The sequence below is a fragment of the Pristiophorus japonicus genome, unplaced genomic scaffold (assembly GCF_044704955.1).
Source record: "Pristiophorus japonicus isolate sPriJap1 unplaced genomic scaffold, sPriJap1.hap1 HAP1_SCAFFOLD_704, whole genome shotgun sequence".
In the NCBI taxonomy this organism is placed as follows: domain Eukaryota; kingdom Metazoa; phylum Chordata; class Chondrichthyes; family Pristiophoridae; genus Pristiophorus; species Pristiophorus japonicus.
Genome location: NW_027254618.1, coordinates 78,685 through 102,247, shown reverse-complemented (window position 1 = coordinate 102,247; position 23,563 = coordinate 78,685). Strand labels below are relative to the sequence as shown.

Below are 23,563 nucleotides of genomic sequence, written 5' to 3'. Positions count from 1 at the left end.
TGCTTCCTGTCTGACAACCAGTTCTCAATCCACGTCAGCACACTACCCCCAATCCCATGTGCTTTAACTTTGCACATTAATCTCTTGTGTGGGACCTTGTCGAAAGCCTTCTGAAAGTCCAAATGCACCACATCAACTGATTCTCCCTTGTCCACTCTACTGGAAACATCCTCAAAAAATTCCAGAAGATTTATCAAGCATGATTTCCCTTTCACAAATCCATGCTGGCTTGGACCTATCATGTCACCACTTTCCAAATGTGCTGCTGTGACATCCTTAATAACTGATTCCATCATTTTACCCACTACTGATGTCAGGCTGACCGGTCTATAATTCCCTGTTTTCTCTCTCCTTTTTTAAAAAGTGGGGTTACATTGGCTACCCTCCACTCCATAGGAACTGATCCAGAGTCAATGGAATGTTGGAAAATGACTGTCAATGCATCCACTATTTCCAAGGCCACCTCCTTAAGTACTCTGGGAGAGGGGAGAGAAGGGAAGCGGGAGAGGGGAGAGGGGAAACTCAGGGAAGATGGATCTCATTCTTCCAACCCCCTTTACACCCATGCCCAATTTCTCAGAAAGCTGAGAGCGTGTGTTACAAGGGACATCGTTGGAGTGGATGAAATCCAGAATTCATGATACTGTCACTATTCACTTCACACCCAATAAACCTGTTAACAATCCGTGACCCACACACAATGCCCCATCTATGAAGGGCAGGGGTAAGGTCGAGCACTTGCGCTCGGGTACGGGACTTCGGCCAGTGGAGGGTGCACTTGTGCTGGGGTAAGGGACTTCGGCTGGGGGAGGGTGCACTTGCGCTGGGGTAAGGAACTTTGGCCGGGGGAGGGTGCACTTGCCCTGGGGTAAGGGACTTCGGCCGGGGGAGGCTGCACGTGCTGGGGTAAGGGACTTCGGCCGGGGGAGGGTGCACTTGCCCTGGGGTAAGGGACTTCGGCCGGGGGAGGCTGCACGTGCTGGGGGAAGGGACTTCGGCCGGGGGAGGCTGCACGTGCTGGGGTAAGGGACTTCGGCTGGGGGAGGGTGCACTTGCCCTGGTGTAAGGGACTTCGGTCGGGGGAGGGTGCACTTGCCCTGGGGTAAGGGACTTTGGCCTGGAGAAGGTGCACTTGCACTGGGGTAAGGGACTTCGGCCTGGGGAGGAACTCACTTGCGCTGGGGTAAGGGACTTCAGACGGGAGAGGGTGCACTTGTGCTGGGGTAAGGGAATTCGGCCAGGGGAGGAATGCACTTGCGCTGGGGTTAGGGACTTTGACCAGGGGAGGGTGTACTTGCGCTGGGGTAAGGGACTTCAACTGGGGGAGGAATATACTTGCGCTGGGGTAAGGGACTTTGACCAGGGGAGAGTGTACTTGCGCTGGGGTAAGGGACTTCAATTGGGGGAGGAATGCACTTGCGCTGGGGTAAGGGACTTTGACCAGGGGAGGGTGTACTTGCACTGGGGTAAGGGACTTCAATTGGGGGAGGAATACACTTGCGCTGGGGTAAGGGACTTCGGCTGAAACTTGGTGGCTTTTGTTGGGTTGTTCAAGGTCTGTCCTCTCTGGCCACTGAAGTCAAAATGGATTGAATTACAATTTGCAAAGTCAGTCAGAACTTGGGCTGGGCGGTTTCAGTTACACATTCCAGAGAAATTTCAGGGTGACTTATCTTCCAAGGGGACCAATCAGCAAGAGGTCATGTGATAATGGAGAGCCAATCAGAGACAAAGTAGCCATTTTGCCAGTATAAATAAACGCGCCCATTTAAAAAGTACTTGGATATGCACTTAAAGAGCCACAACCTACAGGACTATGTACCGAGGGCTGGGGGGTGGGATTAGGCCGGGGAGCTCTTTTTTGACCGGCACAGACATAAGTCCATCTGTGTCGTCATTTTCTATGATTCTATGACACAGAGCTGTGTGATTGGTACAGTTTGTATATTACTTTTAAATTTGAGTTGTCGGCTATTCGAATTTTCTGTAACTCTAATGCCGGATATAAAAGAGGGGAGATTTGTGTTTAAATCAAAGGGTCTCCTTGGAGCTTCTCGGAGAGAAGGAACTGCTCAGCTTGAAACTGAAAAAATGTTAGAAATTTCCAATCAGCACTTTTTGACCAATTTTGACTCCCACAGGGATGGGGAATTCTATAAGGAGGAGGAACTGGTCACAATTTGAAAGGTATTAAAGAATTCGAGGGGCTCTTACATTTGGGACTTTTACTTTTTTTGTCCACTCGAGGAGTTGGATCATGGACTTCCTGCTATGAATATAGAGTTGGATTATTGAGCCGTGACTTGTTCATATTTTTTGAAATACATTTGCTGAGTGGATTTAAATTCAAGACCAAATTTGCAGACCTGATTCTCTATTCACACATCGAAGGTGAGAGATGCCGTGGGGCACACGCGAAGTACAGTAGCTGAAAGTGTTTAACAGACTGGGTTTTGTGTTCAGTGATTCCGGGCTTGTTACCGATACCTTCCCTGGATACCAAGGCTAGGAGAGGCACTCTGGAAGGTATGGGAGCTGGAAATTGTCCATGAGAGTAACCGAAGGTATGACAACTCATATAATCTGGAGTTAGAAAGTAGAAAAAGCCCAAAAGTGGAACAGTCGGTAACAGGACATCAAGTAGTCTATGCTTATCTTGGAGTCATCAAATAGACACACTGTTATCTGAAACATCAAAATATTAAACTCCAATTACAGGGGTTATTAACATCAGCAGAAACAAACTACAACTGTCAGAATGAACACGATTCAGATGAGATGTGATTAACAGCAGCAATAAGCAGAATCCAATCCCTGCAGTCACTTGTGACCTCGCTGATGTCTCAGCAGGGTGGATGACTGAGTGAATCCCTTCCCACACATGGAGCAGGTAAACGGCCTCTCCCCACTGTGAACTCGGTGGTGTCCGCAGGTGGGATGACTGGGTGAATCCCTTCCCACACTCAGAGCAGGTAAACGGTCTTTCTCCAGTGTGACTGCGTTGGTGTGTCAGCAGACCCATTGTGCTTTTAAAGCTCTTCTGACAGTCAGAACATTTAAAAGATCTCTTATCAGTGTGAACAAGTTGGTGTTTACTGAGGTTGGTTAACTGAGTGAATCCCTTATCACACATGGAGCAAGTAAACGGCCTCTCCCCAGTGTGAAATCGCTGGTGTATCAGCAGGTGAGATGACTTAGTGAATCCCTTCCCACACTCAGAGCAGGTGAACGGTCTCTCCCCAGTGTGAATGCGCCGATGAGTTTCCAGATGGGACGGGAAACTGAATCCCTTCCCACAGTGTCCACATTCCCACGGTTTCTCTGTGGTGGGGGTGTCCTTGTGTCTCTCCAGGTTGGACGATCAGTTGAAGCCTCGTCCATACACAGAACACGTGTACGGTTTATCCCCGCTGGTGATGGTGCGATGTTTTTTCAGGCTGTGTAACTGGTTAAAGCTCTTTCCACAGGCAGTGCACTGGAACACTCTCACTCGGGTGTGTGTGTCTCAGTACTTTTCCAGTCACACTGATGTTGGAAATGTTTTCCCACAGACAGAGCAGACAAACGTTTTTCCTGTCACATTCAAAGGCCGATGATATTCAGATCCTGGTGAATTGTGTGACTCCGTCAGATCTTGACATGATGTTTGGTTTGAGTTTCCCGTCTGCAAATCCTCACCTTCTAACACCCTGTAAAAGGAGTTTTCAAAAATTACCACTGAGTATAGGATATAAATTCAGAACAGACAATTCTAGTTTTCATAAAATCATAGAAATTTACAGCACAGGAGGCCGCCATTTGGCCCAATGTGTTCGTGCCGGCTGACAAGGAGCTATCCAGCCTAATCCCACTTTCCAGCTCTTGGTCCATAGCCTGTAGGTCACGGCACTTCAAATGTACATCCAAGCACTTTTTAAATGCTATGAGGGTTTCTGCCTCTACCACCTTTTCAGGCAGTGAGTTCCAGACCTCAACCACCCTCTAAATCCCCTCTAAACCTCCTGCCAATTACTTTAAATCTATGCCCCTTGGTTATTGACCACTCTGCTAAGGGGAAGAATGTTCCCGATGTTGGGGAAGTCCAGAACCAGGGGTCACAGTCTAAGGATAAGAGGTAAGCCATTTAGGACTGAGATGAGGAGAAACTTCTTCACTCAGAGAATTGTGAACCTGTGGAATTCTGTACCACAGAAAGTTGTTGAGGCCAATTGGTTTGATATATTCAAAAGGGAGTTAGATGTGGCCCTTACGGCTAAAGGAATCAGGGGGTATGGAGAGAAAGCAGGAATGGGGTACTGAAGTTGCATGATCAGCCATGATCATATTGAATGGCGGTGCAAGCTCGAAGGGCCGAATGGCCTACTCCTGCACCTACTTTCTATGTTTCTATGTCCTTCCTATCCACTCTATCTAGACTCCTCATAATTTTATGCACCTTAGCCTCCTCTATTCCAAAGAAAACAATCCCAGCCTAGCCAATCTTTCCTCATAGTTAAATTCTTAGTCCAGGCAACATCTTGATTAATCTCTTCTGTACCCTCTGTTTCCTGTAATGTGGTGACCAGAACTGTACGCAGTATTCCAGCTGTGGCCTAACTAGTGTTTTATACAGTTCAAACATAAACTCCCTGCTCTTGTATTCTATGCATCGGCTAATAAAGGCAAGTATCCCATATGCCTTCTTAACCACCTTATCTAGCTGAGCACAAAAGTAAAATACTACGGATGTTGGAATTGGAAATAAAAACAGAAAAAGCTGGAAATCTCAACGGGTCAGGTAGCATCTGTGGAGAGAAACAGAGTTAACGTTACCGGTCGATGACCCTTTGTCAGAACTGGCAAAGGTTCAAAATGTAACAGATTCTTAAGGAAGTGCAAGGGGCTCTGAAAGGGGGAGGGGAGGAAAGAACAAAAAGGAAGGTCGGTGATAGGGTGGAAGGCAGGAGAGATTTGAGACTAAAGGGATGATGGGCCAAATTGAGATGGTAATGGCACAAATTAGTAAACAACAGATCAGTCTAGATAGGGTGTGAATAGCGGAATAATTACAGGCTGCCATGGGAAACAGAGAAAAATAATAAAAATAAAAGGGGGGGGTAGTTTGTAAAAATAAAAAGGGAGGAAAGGGAACAAAATATGAGCAGAGGGTGAGGTCTGAAATTGTTGAACTCGATGTTGAGTCCAGAAGGCTGTAAAGTGCCTAAACGAAAGATGAGGTGCTGTACCTCGAGCTTGTATTGAGCTTCATTGGAACAGTGTAGGAGGCCAAGGACAGAGAGGTCAGAGTGGGAGTGGAGTGGAGAATTAAAGTGACAGATGACCAGAAGCTCGGGGTCATGCTTACGGACGGAACAAAGGTGTTCTTGCAAAGCCATCACCCAATCTGCCTTTGATCTCCCCAATGTAGAGGAGACCACATCGTGAGCAGCGAATACAGTATACTATATTGAAAGACCCTGAAGGAGTGTTTGGGGCCCTGGACAGTGGGAAGGGAGGAGGTAAAAGGACCGGTGTTGCATCTCCTGTGCTTGCGTGGGAAGGTGCCGTGGGAAGGGGAGGGTTGCTGGGGGTGACTGTGGAATGGACCAGGGTATTGCAGAGGGAGCAGTCCCTTCGGAATGCTGAGAGGGGAGGGGAAGATGTGATTGGTCGTGGGATCATGCTGGAGGAGGCGGAAATGGCGAGGATGATCCGTTGAACGTGGAGGCTGGTGGGGTAAAAGGTGAGGACAAGGGGAACCCTATCATGGTTCTGAGAGGGAGGGAAAGGGGTGAGAGCAGAAATACGGGAAATAGAAAGGACACGGTCGAGGGCCACATTAACCATGGCGGAGGGGAATCCTTGGTTGAGGAAAAAGGGAGGCATATCAGAGGCACTAGTGTGGAAGGTGGCATCATCAGAGGAGATGAGACGGAGAAATTGGGAAAATGGAATGAATTCTTTACAGGATGCGGGGTGGGAGGAAGTGTGGTCCACATAGCTGTGGGAGTCAGTGGGCTTATAGTGAATGTTTGTCAATAGTCTATCCCCAGAAATGGAGACAGAAAAGTCGCGGAAGAGTCAGATATGGACCATGTGAAGGGAAGAGTGGAAATTGGAGGCAAAGTGAATTAAATTTTCTAGTTCAGGGCGAGAGCAGGAAACAGCACCGATACAGTCATCAATGTACCGGAAAAAGGGGTGAGGAGAGGACCCAAGTAGGACTGGAACAAAAATTATTCCATATATCCCACGAAAAGGCAGGCATAGGTAGGACCCATGCGGGTTCCCAGAGCAACACCTTTAATTTGGAGGATGTGAGTGGAGTTAAAGGAGAAGTTGTTCAATGCCAGAACAAATTCAGCCAGGCGGAGGAGGATGGTGGTGGATGGGGCCTAGTTGGGCCTCTGTACAAGGAAGAAGCAGAGCGCTCTCAGACCATCCTGGTGGGGGATGGAAGTATAGAGGGATTGGACATTCGTAATGAAAAAGAGATGGTTGGGGCCAGGAAGCTGGGAACTGCCAGAGTGTGTCGGAAGAGTCGCGGATGTAGGTGGAAGGAGAGTGAACAAGGGGAGAAAAGGTAGAGTCGAGTTGGAAGAAATTAGTTGTGTGGGGCAAGAGCAGGCTGAAACAATGGGTCTACCGGGACACTCCTGTTTGTGGAAGGAGATAGAAGTGGGTTGTGCGGGGTTGGGGATCGATGGATCTACCAGAACAGTCCTGTATGTGGAAGGAGTTAGAAGTGGGCTGTGTAGGTTGGGGATCGATGGGTCTACCAGGACAGTCCTGTTTGTAGAAGGAGTTAGAAGTGGGTTGTGTAGGTTGGGGATCGATGGGTCTACCGGGACACTCCTGTTTGTGGAAGGAGTTAGAAGTGGGTTGTGCGGGGTTGGGGATCGATGGATCTACCAGGGCAGTCCTGTTTGTAGAAGGAGTTAGAAGTGGGCTGTGTAGGTTGGGGATCGATGGGTCTACCAGGACAGTCCTGTTTGTAGAAGGAGATAGAAGTGGGTTGTGTAGGTTGGGGATCGATGGGTCTACCAGGACAGTCCTGTTTGTAGAAGGAGATAGAAGTGGGTTGTGTAGGTTGGGGATCGATGGGTCTACCGGGGCAGTCCTGTTTGTGGAAGGAGATAGAAGTGGGCTGTGTGGGGTTGGGGGTCTATGAGGTTGGCGGCCGTAGAGGGAAGATCTCCAGAGGCGATGAGGTCTGTGACAGTCTGGGAAATGATGGTTTGATGTTGGGTAGTGGGGTCATGGTCCGGGGGAAGTAGGAGGAAGTGTCAGAGAGTCGGGAGACACATTCTATATCACACTGCAGGCTGGGTGAGGCATCCGCCATTAAATGTCGATCTTCCACCTGACAGGAATGTGATTGGAAGCAGGTAAAATGTGTTTGGAGCAAGGACTACAAAATAAACTGAAACCCCAGTGCTTGGTGTCATTAAAAACCGTCACATTCAGTGTAGACGTGCCCACAATCAACTCCAGAAAATATTTAGATTTATTGAATGTTGTAACTGACGCCTTCAATTAATGGCCCAGAAATCCCTGTTTCTTCTTCCCGCGGGCGTTCAACTAAATATAGGAGAGAAGATGCGCACCTACCTTTTGGTCGAATGCCCGCCAGAGATTCCGGTCCTGAGACCTCCTCTTCTTGCGCAACGGAGCGCGTTCACATTGGGACATCCGCAGGAATCACGTGGACCTAGATACCCAATCACGGTAACGTATTTTCTCATTCATAGTAATAGGAGTTTCGTAAGTCTGAAACTCCTATTACTATGAATGAGAAACACCCCCAAACACCCAAACATTACATAAAACATTAAAAAAACACCTCACATAAATACACTATTGAAATTTAAGTTGATAGAAATGTTTTTTAAAGAAAAAAAATGACGATTTAAAATTTTTTTTTAAATTATGGTTTAAAATAAAATTACCTGAGTGGGCAGGGTTTTTAACATAAATATGTTTTAAAATTTTTTATTTTAATCATGTTTTTGATATGTTTTTTAAACTCTTACACCTATAAAAGTAGGCTATGCGCCTGCTTTTATCAGGCACAAGAGTTTTGAAGACATTTGCTGGGCAAGATATGCGTAAATCCCGCAATCTTGCCCTTGCAAATGTCCTCGCTCCAGATACGCACGTGATCTGTCAAGCCAGAAACTTGACAGATCGGGAAAGCCGGTTTTCAGCGCATGAGCATTGCGTGCTGAAAACTGGCTTTTCCAATGCCTTCCCGGGTCTGTAGAAATTCGTAGAGACTGGGATTTCCATGCCAATGTTTAGTTTCCAACTGCAGCTCCCACTGATTGCACTGGTGAATACACATTAAATGGTACAACACTGAAAAGTGTAGAGGAACAAAGGGACCTTGGAGTGCAGGTCCACAGATCCTTGAAGGTAGCAGGCCAGGTAGATAAGGAGATTAAGAAGGCACATGGAATACTTGCCTTTATTAGTCGAGGCATGGAATACAAGAGCAAGGACATTATGCTTGAACTGTATAAAACACTGGTTAGGCCGCAGCTGGAGTACTGCGTGCAGTTCTTGTCACCACATTACAGGAAAGATGGAAAAGATGCAGAGGATATTTACAAAAATGTTGCCTGGACTGGAGAATTTTGGCTGTGAGGAAAGATTGGAGATGCTGGGTCTGTTTTCTTTGGAACAGAGGAGGTTGAGGGGAGACCAGATTGAGGTGTATAAAATTATGAGGGGCCTAGATATAGTGGATAGGAAGGACACGTTTCCCTTGGCAGAGGGGTCAACAACCAGAGGGCATAGATTTAAAGTAATTGGGGGGAGGTTTAGAGGAGATATGAGGGGAAATTTCTTCACCCAGAGAGTTGTGGGGTTCTGGAATGCACTTCCTGAAAGGGTGGTAGAGGCAAAAACCCTCACCAAATTATAAAAATACTTGGATGTAAACTTAAAGTGCCGTAACCTACAGAGCTACGGACCAAGAGCTGGGCAGTGAGTTTAGACAGGATAGCTCTTGGTCAGCCAGCGTGGACACGATGGGCTGAAATGGCCTCCTTCCGTGCTGTAAATTTCTATGATTCTATGACAATCGCCATCACACATTCAGTGGGAAGCACGTACCCACTGCTGAAAGGCACAACCAATAAAGACGGTCACTTCACCACAATTAAAAAGAAACTCAACAGATTAATTAGTATTTTCTGGGGTGATGATGCACTCCAGTCCCTGCGGTGCCCACCGGTCGTGGCAGACCAACTACAGTTCAGGACCATCAGACTCAGCATTAACCCGGCCCTGGTGATTGACGGCAGCTCCAGGCAAATAGGAAGAATGGGGCGGGGCTGGAAGAACAAGCAAGAAGTTGGTCCTCCAAGCAATCAGTGTGTGAGGGGCGGGGCTTGCAGCACCCAGTGGGCGGGGCTGAGCCCGGATTTCCTTCATTGGCTGAAACACTGCATCATTTTTAAAGCTGATTTCTCTCAAACTCCAGGAGGAAACGGTACCTTTCTGTTGTGGCTTCAAATAGCCGAAGCTCTAATGTGGAGCAAACGTTGCAACTTTTTTTTAGTGAAATGGATACGTTCAGGACAGATAGCAGGGAATATTTCAGGAACTAAAAGTGTAGTGAGAAAGGAAATGCAGTGGATGTTGTGTAGATGGATTGTCAAAAGGTGTTTGATAAGGTGCCGGACAGGAGGCTTGTTGATCAAATTAAGGCTCACGGTATTAAAGGGAGTGGGGCCGTGGGGAGAGGAAGTTGGGTAAAGGGCAGAAAACAGAGAGTTAATGGATGTTCTTCAGACTGGAGGGATGTAAACAGTGGTGTCCCCAGGGTCAGTGTTTGCCGTGCTGTCCTTTAGCTCCTGTCCTTTGTAACCTGCTGCTCCCATCTGCACTACTTAGTCTCTCTCCTAATTTAGTGTCATCTGCAAAATTGGATATACAACTGTTTCTTCATCCAGGCCATTAATAAATGGACGTGATTTTTGTACTGTCAAAATGGCCACCATGCTCCAACCTTTGTCTATGATTGGTCACCTTGGAGGATAAGCCACACCCTCAAGTTTCACAGGAATGTGTAACCATCCCAAGGTCTCACTGACTTTGCAAATTGTAACTCGATCCACTTTAACTTCCTGAAGCGACAGAGGGCAGAGCTCCCCAGAAGACAGCAAGGACCAGCAAAAGTGCCTTATCGCAGTCCAAGTACATCCCAGTCCCAGTGCATGCCTCCCACAGCTGAAGTGCCTTATCCCAAGTACATCCCTCCCCCCCCGCCAAAGTGCCTTACCCCACTCAAAGTGCCTTACCCCAGTACAAGTACATCCCTCCCCACCATAGATGGGGCATCGTGTATGGATCATTAACAGGTTTATTGGGTATGAAGTGAATAATGACAGTGTCATGACTTCTGGATATCATCCACTCCGATATCCCTTGTAGGCGGTTGGAAGAATGTGATCGTCTTCCATGAGTTCCCTCTCTCCCCTCAGATTCCCCCCGTCTCCCACAGCCGTGTCTCTCCCCTCCCCAACCTGTGTCTCTCCTCCACCCCCCCAACCCATGTGTGTGTGTGTCTCTCTCCTCCCTCAGCCTCTCTCTCTCCCGCTGCTCTCCGCCCCTCGCCGGCTAGGGGGAGGGGGGGGGCGTGGGGGAGGTCGAGGGGGAAAGGGGGTGGGGGGAAAGGGGGTGGGGGGAAAGGGGGTGGGGGGAAAGGGGGTGGGGGGAAAGGGGGTGGGGGGAAAGGGGGTGGGGGGAAAGGGGGTGGGGGGAAAGGGGTGGGGGGAAAGGGGTGGGGGGAAAGGGGTGGGGGGAAAGGGGTGGGGGGAAAGGGGTGGGAGGAAAGGGGTGGGAGGGAGGGTGGGGGAAAGGGGTGGGAGGGAGGGTGGGGGAAAGGGGTGGGAGGGAGGGTGGGGGAAAGGGGTGGGAGGGAGGGTGGGGGAAAGGGGTGGGAGGGAGGGTGGGGGAAAGGGGTGGGAGGGAGGGTGGGGGAAAGGGGTGGGAGGGAGGGTGGGGGAAAGGGGTGGGAGGGAGGGTGGGGGAAAGGGGTGGGAGGGAGGGTGGGGGAAAGGGGTGGGAGGGAGGGTGGGGGAAAGGGGTGGGAGGGAGGGTGGGGGAAAGGGGTGGGAGGGAGGGTGGGGGAAAGGGGTGGGAGGGAGGGTGGGGGAAAGGGGTGGGAGGGAGGGTGGGGGAAAGGGGTGGGAGGGAGGGTGGGGGAAAGGGGTGGGAGGGAGGGTGGGGGAAAGGGGTGGGAGGGAGGGTGGGGGAAAGGGGTGGGAGGGAGGGTGGGGGAAAGGGGTGGGAGGGTGGGGGAAAGGGGTGGGAGGGAGGGTGGGGGAAAGGGGTGGGGGAAAGGGGGAGGGTGGGGGAAGGGGCGAGGGAGGGGGAAGGGGCGAGGGCGGGTGGGGCGAGGGGGGGTAGGGCGTGTGGGGCGAGGGGGGGTGGGGCGAAGGGCGATGGGGGGTGGGGCGAGGGGGGTGGGGCGAGGGAGGGTGGGGCGAGGGGCGAGGGAGGGTGGGGCAAGGGGCGAGGGAGGGTGGGGCAAGGGGCGAGGGAGGGTGGGGCAAGGGGCGAGGGAGGGTGGGGCAAGGGGCGAGGGAGGGTGGGGCAAGGGGCGAGGGAGGGTGGGGCAAGGGGCGAGGGAGGGTGGGGCAAGGGGTGAGGGCGGGTGGGGTAAGGGGTGAGGGAGGGTGGGGCAAGGGGTGAGGGAGGGTGGGGCAAGGGGTGAGGGAGGGTGGGGGCAAGGGGTGAGGGAGGGTGGGGGCAAGGGGTGAGGGAGGGTGGGGCAAGGGGTGAGGGAGGGTGGGGCAAGGGGTGAGGGAGGGTGGGGGAAGGAGTGAGGGAGGGTGGGGAGGTGGACGGGAGGAGTGAGGGCCGAGGCCGGGGCCTGAGCGAGCGAAGAGAGTCGGAGCCTCAGGTCTTGCTTCTCAGAACCACGTGGAGGGAATGATTCGGGCCGGGAGGGGGCGGAGCTTGTCACATGTCTGTCAAAAAAGTGCAGTACAAATAGTTACATCGTTAATAAATATATTGAAAGGTTGAGGCCCCAGGACAGATCCCTGGGAGTCAGCACTTGTCACATCCAGCCAATCTGAGTGCGTAACTTTCATCCCCACTCTCTGCCCCCTACTTCCTGACCAATTCCCTCCCTCCCTCCCTGCCAAAAGGTTGTCTCCAATACCGACTGCGCTCAGTTTCACCAATAATCTTTTGTGTGACACCCTATGGAAAGCCTTTGGGAAGTCCTTGTAGACCACATCCATTGACAATCCCTCATCTACTTTATTAATGACCCATAACCATAGAATCATACAGCATAGGGGGAGGCTATGCAGCCCATCGAGTCTTTTACGCTCTTTGAAAAACTGACAATTAGTCCCACTCCCCCACTCTTTCCCCAGATCCCTGCAATTTCTCCCTTTCAAGCATAAGAAATTTATTTTTGAAAATAACTATTGAATCGGCTTCCACCACCTTTTCAGACAATGCATTCCACGTGGATAGGGACATGGATAGCTGTGATTAACGGATAATCTTTATCCAAGAATTATGTAAATTCTGGTGTCCCCGAGAGTCAGTGTTGGGACCATTGCTCTCCTCAATATAGAGAAATGATCTGAGCTTTGGTATATGGGCCACAAGATCAAAATCTCCAGGTGAGAACAAAATGGGGCCATGGCTCACTGTGATAGGAATGTAATGACTTCAGTGTGACATAGAGAGGTTAGTAAATGGGGCAGGTAGATGTCAGATGAAATTTGATGCAGAGAAATGTGAGGTGTTACATTTTCTAGGGAAAAGACGGAAGGAAAAGGCATTAAACAATAAGCATTTAAAAGGAGCAGAGGCACAGAGACTTTGGGTGTAAGATTCTAGCTAATGCCTTGTCTTATTAATTAGCAGCTCGTGAGTCCAGTGTCAGTAACTCTAATATGTTATTAAAAAATATAAGATGGAGAATAGGAGCAGTTTCTCTGCCCTCTGCCATACCTTATATTGATCCATCAATCAGAGTAAACATGCAAGTCCCGTGTGTCCACAGTAAATGACACAAGGTCAGCCCACTGGATGGAACCTCGGGCGCCCCGAGCTTGATCTCCAGTGTCTCCAGTCCTTACTGCCCCCTTACATCAGTCTCCCCTCACTTTTATACCCTGCAGTGATCCACCTCTGGCACCGAACTCTTCTGTGTCTTCTCTGCTGGGTTTGGGCAGGAAGTGAGGAAAAGACAGCTGGAACTTCTCTAATCTGTGATTTACAAGGACACTTTCCCTGGTTCCCAGCAGTTACTTTTCTTCAGTAATTTTCTCATTATCCCTAAACTCCCCTGCCTGCTGTTCATTATGTTACTTCTTATAGTTTCACAATTATAGGTATAAACATCACACACTATAATCTAAGCTATTCTATTCCTTACTCTGTTTTAAGCTTATATTGTGGTTACTAACAGACAAACCCTGTTCTTTCCCCTGATCTGATTACAGATTCCAACAGTGAATGGAATGTCTTATCAGTGTTGCCATGGCAACCTGTCTGCATTTGAATCGATTGTTTGAGTTTCTAACTCAGACTAAACTTCTCTTTCCCATAATATACATTATATCAGCCAGTTTATGTCAATGTGTTTTAGCCATGTTATGTTAATATCTCTAAAATCTACAAGGGTGGCAGATACACAAACCTTTAAAAGTGGGAGGACAAATTGATAAAGTGGTTACAAATACATGGGGTCCTAGTGTTTATAAATAGGGATTGGAGTACAAAAGGGCAGGGGTCATGTAAACCTGTACTAATCATTGGTTGGGCTGCAGTTTGAATATTGTGTCAGGGTTTGAGGGATCTTACACCAGGAAGGAAGTGAAGGCCATGGAGAGGGTGCAGAGAGATTCACTGAGATGATACCAGGTGATGTGGTGACCTGGAGAGTCTGGAGCTGGCTTGAGGGGCTAATAGGATAGTAGCATTGCTTAATGTGCTGATGTGATGAGAACCTGTGATTATTCCATGAGAATAACCGTTTAATGGATGCTGTAGCTATATCAGCAACAAGCTATTGTAATCGCAAGGCATGACAGGAAGTTTGGCCATTTGTGAGCCAAAAGTGTTAAAACTGCAGGCTTCAGCAGTTTAGAACAAAGGACAATAAGTTGAACTTGTGACTTCAGATACGGTGGTTGAAGAACCACAGAAAGTGAGATGTAAGGGCCTTGAAACTGAAACATTTGAGATAACGAAAATCATCTTTCAAAGTCTACGTGCTAGACTCTGTTCTAGTTATGGAAGAGACGTAGGCATAGACATTAACCTGTCACATTGACAGGGCCAATGGTTGAGCAGCTGTCAGTCACACACATATATGGACGTTTCTTATTTTTGTAACTTGTCAAGCTTCCGCTTTCGCCCAATCATGTATAAAATCTGACGTAATTGTTCGATCGGGGAGAGTCTTTGCGATAGTTCTCTCCCCTGCATACTTGTAATAAAGTTTCTCACATCACAGCCGACCCATGACTCCGGGTGGTTTCTTTCCACATCACCCCCTCCATCCCAGGAATCACTCTGATGAACCTTTGTTGCACTCCCTCGATGGCAAATATATCGTTCCTTAGGTAAGGAGACCAAAACTATACACAATACTTCAGGTGTGGTCTCACCAGGGCCCTATATAATTGCAGTAAGACGTCTTTATTTTTATACTCAAATCCTCTTGAAATAAAGACAAACATACATTTTGTTTCTTAATTGCTTGCTGTACCTGCATGTTAACTTTCAGTGAATCGTGTACAAGGACATCCAGGTCCCTCTGAACACCAACATTTCCCAATCTCTCACCTTTTACAAGATACTCTGCTTTTCTATTTTTCCTACCAAAGGGGATAACTTCACATTATATTCCATTTTCCACATTCTTGCCCACTCTAGCCTGTCTATACCCATTTGCATTTTGCATCCTCCTCACAACTTACAGTCCCACCTAGCTTTGTATGATCAGCAAACTTGGATATCATCTAAATCATTGATATAGATTGTGACTAGCTGAGGCCCAAGCACCGATCCTTGCGGTACCCCACTAGTTACAGCCTGCCTGGAAATGACCCGTTTATTCCTACTCTTTTTTCTGTTCATTAACCAATCCTCAATCCATGTAAGTATATTAGCCCCAATCCCATAAACCCTAATTTTGTTTAATTATTTTGTGGCACCTTATCAAATGCCTTCTGAAAATCCAAATACACCACATTCACTGGTTCCCCCTCATCTATTCTTCTAGTTATAACTTTGTCAAACATGATTTCCCTTTCATAAATCCGTGTTGACTCGGTCAAATCCTATTTTTTTTTGCAAGTGCCCTGTTACCACATCCTTAACAATAGATTCTAGCATTTTCCCTACAACTCATGTCAGTGTAACTGGTCTGTAGTTCTCCGTTTTCTCTCTCCCTCCTTTCTTATATAGCGGGATTACACTTGCTACCTTCCAATCCGCAGGAAGGGAGTGAGAGAGAGAGAGAGAGAGAAAGAATGACATAGAAGGGAGAGAGAGATAGGCAGAGTGAGAGGACACAGACAGCAAAATAAGTGAGACAGAGAGAGAGACTTAAATCTAAATTGGGGAGTGGGAGCGACAGAATGAGACAGAGATAGAGAGAGGAAGGGAAGAGGCAATAGTGGCCGGGATGGCGAGAGAGAATGAGGTAGAGAAGAGAGAGGGGCGAAAGAGGCAGAAAGGAGACTGAGTGAAATAGAAAGAGGGACCGAGAAGCAGAGAAGATAAAGGCAGAAAGAGTGAGAGACTGCGAGGCAGAGAGAAATGGGAGAGGTAGAGAGAGAAGAGAGGAAAGGTGAATGAGAGAGAGAGAACAAGGCGGGGAGAGAAATTGAGAAAGAAACAGGTGGAGAGATGAGAGTGAGGCAGAACGAGAGATACAATGACAGATAGGGAAAGAGAGATAAAACAAGATAGAGGAAGCATGAGTTAGTTCGAGAGTAAACCTCCCTCTACACCGTCCCATCAAACGGTCTGTGGGTCTGATGCAATGGATGTCTATTTCCAATCAGCCTGAAGAAACACGTTGAAGTGAGATATCTTGAACCCAGTGGTCACAGTGCTGACAGATTGACAACCTGGGACACCTGTCTTATCTCAGTACCTTTCTGAATGTGTTAGTCGTACTTGCAGAGATTCCCTGCAGTGGTTTCCTCTTCCCATTTCCTGCGATTCCCAGATCATCACCCAGCCTCATTCCATACTGAACACCTTTCCTTGGACATACTGATCCTAAAGAGAAACAAAACACTGATATGAAGCTGTGATCAATGAAGTAAGTTTTATTTCGGAGTACAGCCCATTATTCAGACAGCAGTAATACAGGGTCAGGGTACACACACAAAGATTACACACACACACACAATCAAACAGAGCCTGCTTCCTGTGAAGGAAAGTTTCATTCAGTGAGAACTTGGAGAGCTCGGGCTGGTGAGAATCCATCACTGGATCGCTCACTGTTTCGGCCTGCAACATCTGAGCCCACTGGGGAAGGATAGTGGGACAGACAGATACGTAGGCCGAGTTGGAGCAGTTGCCGGGACTGGAGAACTATTCCAAATAAAGATTCAGTTGCTGAAGGTTTGCAGGAGTTGTTTGCAGTTGTTAAATATCAGAATCAAATTAATCAGAATGCACCAATTTAAACAGAAAATTCAGCATTTTCTGGGGACGAATGGTGCAGACGCATTGATAGTGAACAGTATTTAGAAAGGAACAACAGAGATACTGACACATAAACACAAACACTTGTGTACACACAGACTGTACATGCACGGAGGGAAATGCCTAGAAGCATATACACAAGCACATACACAGACATATATCACAATACATACAGATGCGGTGCCCAGAATTGATTGCAGTACGCACAGAAGCATACACAGCCACACAGGTCGACACAGACAACCCCCACACACGCACATAAACACACATACACTTCTCTAAATGTCGAGATAATAGGAAGTGTAAATGAACAGACAGATTTATGGATCCAAGTACAGGAATCACAAAGGCAATGGACAAGTACAAATACAATAATGAAAAAGGCTAATGGAATGCGGGCCTTTAACTGGAGGGCTGGAATACAAAGGGGATGATGTGAGGCTTCAGCTGTACAGAGCTCTGGTTAGACCCCACCTGGAGAACTGCATTCAGTTCTGGGCACCGCATCTCAGGGAGGATATATTGGCCTTGGAGTGGGTGCAGCGCACATTCACCAGAATGACACTGGAGCTAAAAAGGGCCCAATTATAAGGACAGGTTGCATTGTCTAGATGCGTATTCCCTTACATATAAAGGATTAACTGATGATATAATTGAGGTATTTCAGATCATAGAATCAAAGAATAATACAGTACACAAGGAGGCCATTCAGCCCATCAATTCTGTGTCGGCTCTTTCGAAGAGCAATCCAGATAGTCGCACTTCCCGCTCTTCCCCCTGATCCCTGAAATATTTTCTCCCTTCACGTATTTATCCAATTGCCTTTTGAAATCTACTGTTGAGTCTGTTTCTACGACCATATCAGGCAGTACATTCCAAATCCTGATCACTTGTTGCATAAACAAGTTTTTCCTCAGATCCCCTCTGGTCATTTTACTAATCACCTTAAATCTGTGTCTCTGGTTATCGACCCTTCAGCTATTGGAAACAGTTCTGCTTTATTTACTCTGTCTAAACCCTTCATGATTTTAATCACCTATATCAAATCTCCTCTTAGCCGTCTCTGCTCTAAGGAGAACAACCTCAGCCTCTCCAGTCTATTCATGTAACTGTAATCCTTCAACCCTGGAACCATTCTAGTAAATCTTTTCTGTACCCTCTCCAAAGCCTTCGTGCCCTTCCTAAACTTTGGTGCCCAGAATTGGACACAATGCTCCAGGCTGAGGCCAAACTAGCATTTTATACAGGTTTAGTATAACTTCCTAACTTTTATATTCTGTCCCTCTATTTATAAAGCCCAGGATCCCATATGCTTTATTATCTGCTTTGTTAACCTGTCCTGCCCCCAAAGATTTGTGCATAAGCATCGCCAGGCCTCTCTGTTCATGCACCCCCTTTAAGTATATACCATTTAGCTTGCATTGTCTCTCCTCATTGTTTCTACCAAACTATATAACCTTACTTTTCTTCGTTGAATATCAGCTGCCTTGTGTCGGTCCAATCCACTATGTCTTCTTGAAGTCTATTACTATCTTCATCACTGTTTTCTACACTTCCAAGTTTCGAGTCAGCTGTAAATTTCAACATTGTGCTCTGCACCCCCAAATCAAAAACATTAATGTATATCAAAAACAGCAGCTGTCCTCGTACTGAACCCTGGGGAACACCACTGTATCATCATCATCATAGGCAGTCCCTCGAAATTGAGGAAGACATGCTTCCACTCTAAAAGTGAGTCATTAGGTGACTCAACTGTCCAGTACGGGAATTACAGTCTCTGTCACAGGTGGGACAGACAATCGTTGAGGGAAAGGGTGGGTAGGGAGTCTGCTTTGCCGCACACTCCTTCCACTGCCTGCGCTTGTTTTCTGCATGCTCTCGGCGACGAGACTCGAGGTACTCAGCACCCTCCCAGATGCTCTTCCTCCACTTAGGGCAGTCTTTGGCCAGGGATTCCCAGGTGTCGGTGGGGATGTTGCATTTTATCAAGGAGGTTTTGACGGTGTCCTTGAAACGTATCCTCTGCCCACCTGGGGCTCGCTTGCCGTGTAGGAATTCCAAGTAGAGCGCTTGCTTTGGGAGTCTTGTGTCAGGTATGCAAACAATGTGGCCTGCCCAACGGAGCTGGTCGAGTGTGGTCAGTGCTTCGATGCTGGGGATGTTGGCCTGAACGAGGACACTAACGTTGGTGCATCTGTCCTCCCAGGGGATTTGCAGGATCTTGCGGAGACAACGCTGGTGATATTTCTCCAGCGATTTGAAGTGTCTATTGTATATGGTCCACATCTCAGGAGGGCGGGTATTACTACAGCCCTGTCGACCATAAGCTTGGTACCAAATTTGAGGGCCTGATCTTCAAACACTCTCTTCCTCAGGTGGCCGAAGGCTGCACTAGTGCACTGGAGGCGGTGTTGAACCTTGTCGTCGATGTTTGCCCTTGCTGATAATAGGCTCCCGAGGTATGGAAAGTGGTCCACGTTGTCCAAAGTCGCACCGTGGATCTTGATGACGGGGGGCAGTGCTGTGTGGCGGGGTCAGATTGCTGGAGGACCTTTGTCTTATGGATGTTTAGTGCAAGGCCCATGCTTTCGTACGCCTCGGTGAAGATGTTGTCTATGACTTGGGAGTTCGGCCTCTGAATGTGCGCAGACGCCAGCGTCATCTGCGAACTGTAGCTCGACATCAGAGGATGGGACGGTCTTGGATCTGGCCTGAAGGCGAAGAGGGTTGAACAGGTTCCCACTGGTTCTATAATTTAGTTCCACTCCAGCGAGGAGCTTGTCGAGTGTGAGGTGGAGGAAGATCGAGGTGGAGGAAGATCGAGAAGAGGGTTGGCGCGATGACATAGCCCTGATTGACCCCGGCCCGGACATGGATTGGGTCTGTGGTGGATCCGTTGGTCAGGATCACAGCCTGCATGTCATAGTGGAACAGGCGGAGGATGGCGACAAACTTTTGGGAGCAGCAGAAATGGAGGAGGACGCTACATAGTCCCTCGCCATTAACAGTGTCAAAGGCCTTTGTAAGGTCAAAGAAGGCACTGTACAAGGTTTGGTGCTGTTCCCTGCCTTTCTCTTGCAGTTGTCGTTCCATAAAGATTACTGTATACCTCCCTGCGGTCTGAAAAACAGCAGCTGCCCTAGTCCTGATCCCTGGGGAACACCCCTGTATTCCTCTGTATATAAGGGTGCTTGTGTCTACACACACACAAACACAAATATAGACATTCAGACAAATACACAAACATTCAGATCGAAACTCACACAGATTACAGACACGCACACACACAGATTACAGACACGCGCGCACAGATTACAGACACGCGCGCACAGATTACAGACACGCAGGCACACAGAGATTAGACACGCGCACACACACAGATTACAGATAGAGATTACAGACACACACACACAGATTACACACACACAGAATACAGACACACACACACACAGAATACAGACACACACACACAGAATACAGACACACACAGATTACAGAGATTAGACACACACACAGATTAAACACACACACAGATTACAGACACACATTCACACACAGATTACAGACACACACACTCACACACAGACACAGATTACAGACACACACACAGAGATTACAGACACACACAGAGATTACAGACACACACACACAAACAAAGATTACAGACACATACACAAACAAAGATTACACACACACACACACACAAAGATTACACACACACAAAGATTACACACACACACACAAAGATTACACACACACACACAAAGATTACACACACACACACACAAAGATTACACACATACTAATCAGGAGGCCAGAGAGTTAAGGTTGCAGGTGGATCGAAATCAGTGACAGAGAGAAAGGGTTTAACAGGCTTTTAAAGGCACTTGTTCGGCACGTAACAGTCAGTCTGCCGATTTAGGGTCTAGTTTGGCACCAATCCACCAAGGACTGCATTTAAATTCCTTACATTCAAGTCTTTCAGATTGGAAGGGGTGAAAGGTCAGAGTTTTGACCCTCTAATACCCAACCCATTGCTGAAGATTGTTTCGAGTGCTGTACCGTGTCATTTAAGAATTCACCATAGAATTACAGGTTGCACCTCTCTTATCCGGTACTCCTTTAACCGGCAACCTCCCTGGTCCGGCATTATTGCTGGCGGGGGCCGCAACCCTGCTGTGTCCTGGGGCTGGCTGCTCCTCTTCTCCCCACTGCCTCCGGTGTTCCCTCCTCGGTCGGGTCGGTGCGCTGTGTCCTGGGGCTGGCTGCTCCTCTTCTCCCCATTGCCTCCTGTGTTCCCTCCTCGGTCGGGTCGGAGCGTTGTGTCCTGGGGCTGGCTGCTCCTCTTCTCCCCATTGCCTCCGGTGTTCCCTCCTCGGTCGGGTTGGTGCGCTGTGTCCTGGGGCTGGCTGCTCCTCTCTCCCCGCTGCCTCTGGTGTTCCCTCCTCGGTCGGGTCGGAGCGTTGTCAGCAGAACCCGGTACGTTTTTCATGCAATGGTTCATTTCGGGCAGAGACACCAACTCTCAGAACAGTGGGGTCAATGTGTACCTGTGGGGAACATCAGTGAAGTGTCGGCCGTGGGCTGCAGGTCAGCCGAGAAAGATCGGCAGTGTTTACAGCGGAGGATAAATCCTTCCGACTGATTGAAAGTCCAATGTCTGATCTTAAGAGTTTGTTTTAGATGAGCGATCTTCATTGTTTTAAGCATTCGTTCAGAGCCTGCAATACTTCAGCCGACTTTATCCTCTCAACTACAAAACGTACCTAATCGTCAAGATCAGTTTTTAAATTGTGTTTTTCTTTTGTTTAAAAACTGATAAGTATGGGGCCTCCTTATTCCTCCTACCAAAATGCATCACCTCACAACTATCTATATTGAAATGAATCTGTCCTTTACACACTCATCATACAAGTTTATTAACATATTGTACTTTGTCACAGTCCTCCTCAGTACTAACTACATGCCCGAAATTGGTGTCATCAGCAAATGTTGAAATGATACTGCTGATTCACGAGTATATATAATAGTGCCGCTGCTATCTCTTCCCTTGCTTCTTTTAGTACGTGTGAATGCAATATATCCAGACGCGCGGTTTATTCGCTGCAACTATAATTCTCTTCTCCCCCGCACCCCCGAGCCCTCTTCTTTCCCCCCCACCACACCCCCCCCCCCCGAGCCCTCTTCTTTCCCCCCCGCTTCCTCATACCCACCCCCCCCCATCTTCATCCCCCCTCTCATGGCAGAAAAGACGGCGCGGGGGGGGCGGGGGGAAAGGGAGAGAAAATAGGGTGCGGCAGGGAGAAAAGAATACAAAGTAAAGCTCCCTCTACACCGTCACATCAAACACTCCCAATGCAGATACAGCACGGGTTAGATACAGAGTAAAGCCCCCTCTATACTGTCACATCAAACACTCTCAGGGCAGGTACAGCAGAGGTTAGAGAGTAAAGCATTGAGTATTGAAAGTATTAAGCATTAAGATTCTCTTCCCACTCCTGCATTGTTACCTCTGGTGTCCCCCAAGGATCTATCCTTGGCCCCCTCCTATTTCTCATCTATATGCTGCCCCTTGGTGACATCCTCCGGAAACACGGAGTCAGGTTCCACATGTACACTGACAACACCGAGCTCTACCTCTCCACCACTTCTCTCGACCCCTGTCAGGCTGCTTATCCGACATCCAGTACTGGATGAGCAGAGATTTTCTCCAATTAAATATTGGGAAAACCAAAGCAATTATCTTTGGTCCCCGTCACAAACTGCATTCGCTAACCATTGACTCTATCCCTCTCCTTAGCATCAATCTGAGGGTGAACAAGATTGTTCACAACCTGGGTGTCATATTTGACCCTGAAATGAGTTTCCAGCCACATATCTGTGGCATAACTAAAACCCCCTTTCTCCACCTCCGTAACATTACCCACCTCCGCCCCTGCCTCAGCTCTTGTGCTGCTGAAACCCTGATCCTACTCCAACTCACTTCTGGCTGGCCTCCCACATTCTACACTACATAAACTTGAAGTCATCCAAAACTCAGCAGTCCCTGTCCTAACTCGCACCAAGTCACGATCACCCATCACCCCTGTGTTCGCTGACTTAAATTGACTCCCAGTTAAACAATGCCTCGATTTCAAAAATTTTATCCTGGTTTACAAATCACTCCATGGTCTTGCCCCTCCCTATCTCCTTAATCTTTTCCAGCCTCACAACCCCACAATATGACTGCGCTCCTCAAATTCTGGCCTCTTGAACATCCCTCATTATAACTGCTCCACCATCAGTGGCCGTGCCTTCAGCTTTTTGGGCCCTAAGCTCTGGAACTCCCTCCCTAAACCCTCCACCTCTCTTTCCTCCTTTAAGACGCTTCTTAAAATCTACCTCTTAAACCAAGCTTTTGGTCATCTGCCTTAATTTCTTCTTATGTGGCTCAGTGTCAAATTTATCTCTTTTGTCTTGTAACACTGCTGTGAAGTGCCTTGGGATGATTTACCACGTGAAAGGCGCTACAGAAATGAAAGTTGTTCTTGTTATTGTATATACCATGTTACACTGCCAAACTCCCTTGTTATCTATTTTCTAGCCCTTGTTTCCTCTGTCTTTCAAATTGACTTTCTACATTTCTGGTTTCCAATTTCAGCTTTGCTTCTAGATTCAGAAGAGAGAGCAGCAAAGCTGAAATTGGAATACAGAAAAGTATAAAGTGAATTTGGAAGACAGATGAAGCTAAGGCTAGAAAATAGACAACAGAGAGTTTGGCAGTGCTAAATGATATATACTTCAATGCAAAGAGTATGGGGAATAAGGCAGATGAGCTGAGAGCACAGATAGACACTAGGGAGTATGATAATATAGCTATTACTAAGATGTGGCTGAA

General features: G+C 47.9%; 1 pseudogene; it reads right to left on the bottom strand.

The window, feature by feature from the left end:
• LOC139256297 (zinc finger protein 850-like) overlaps window positions 1-23,563 on the bottom strand; it is a 175,630-nt pseudogene that overhangs the window by 97,126 nt on the left and 54,941 nt on the right.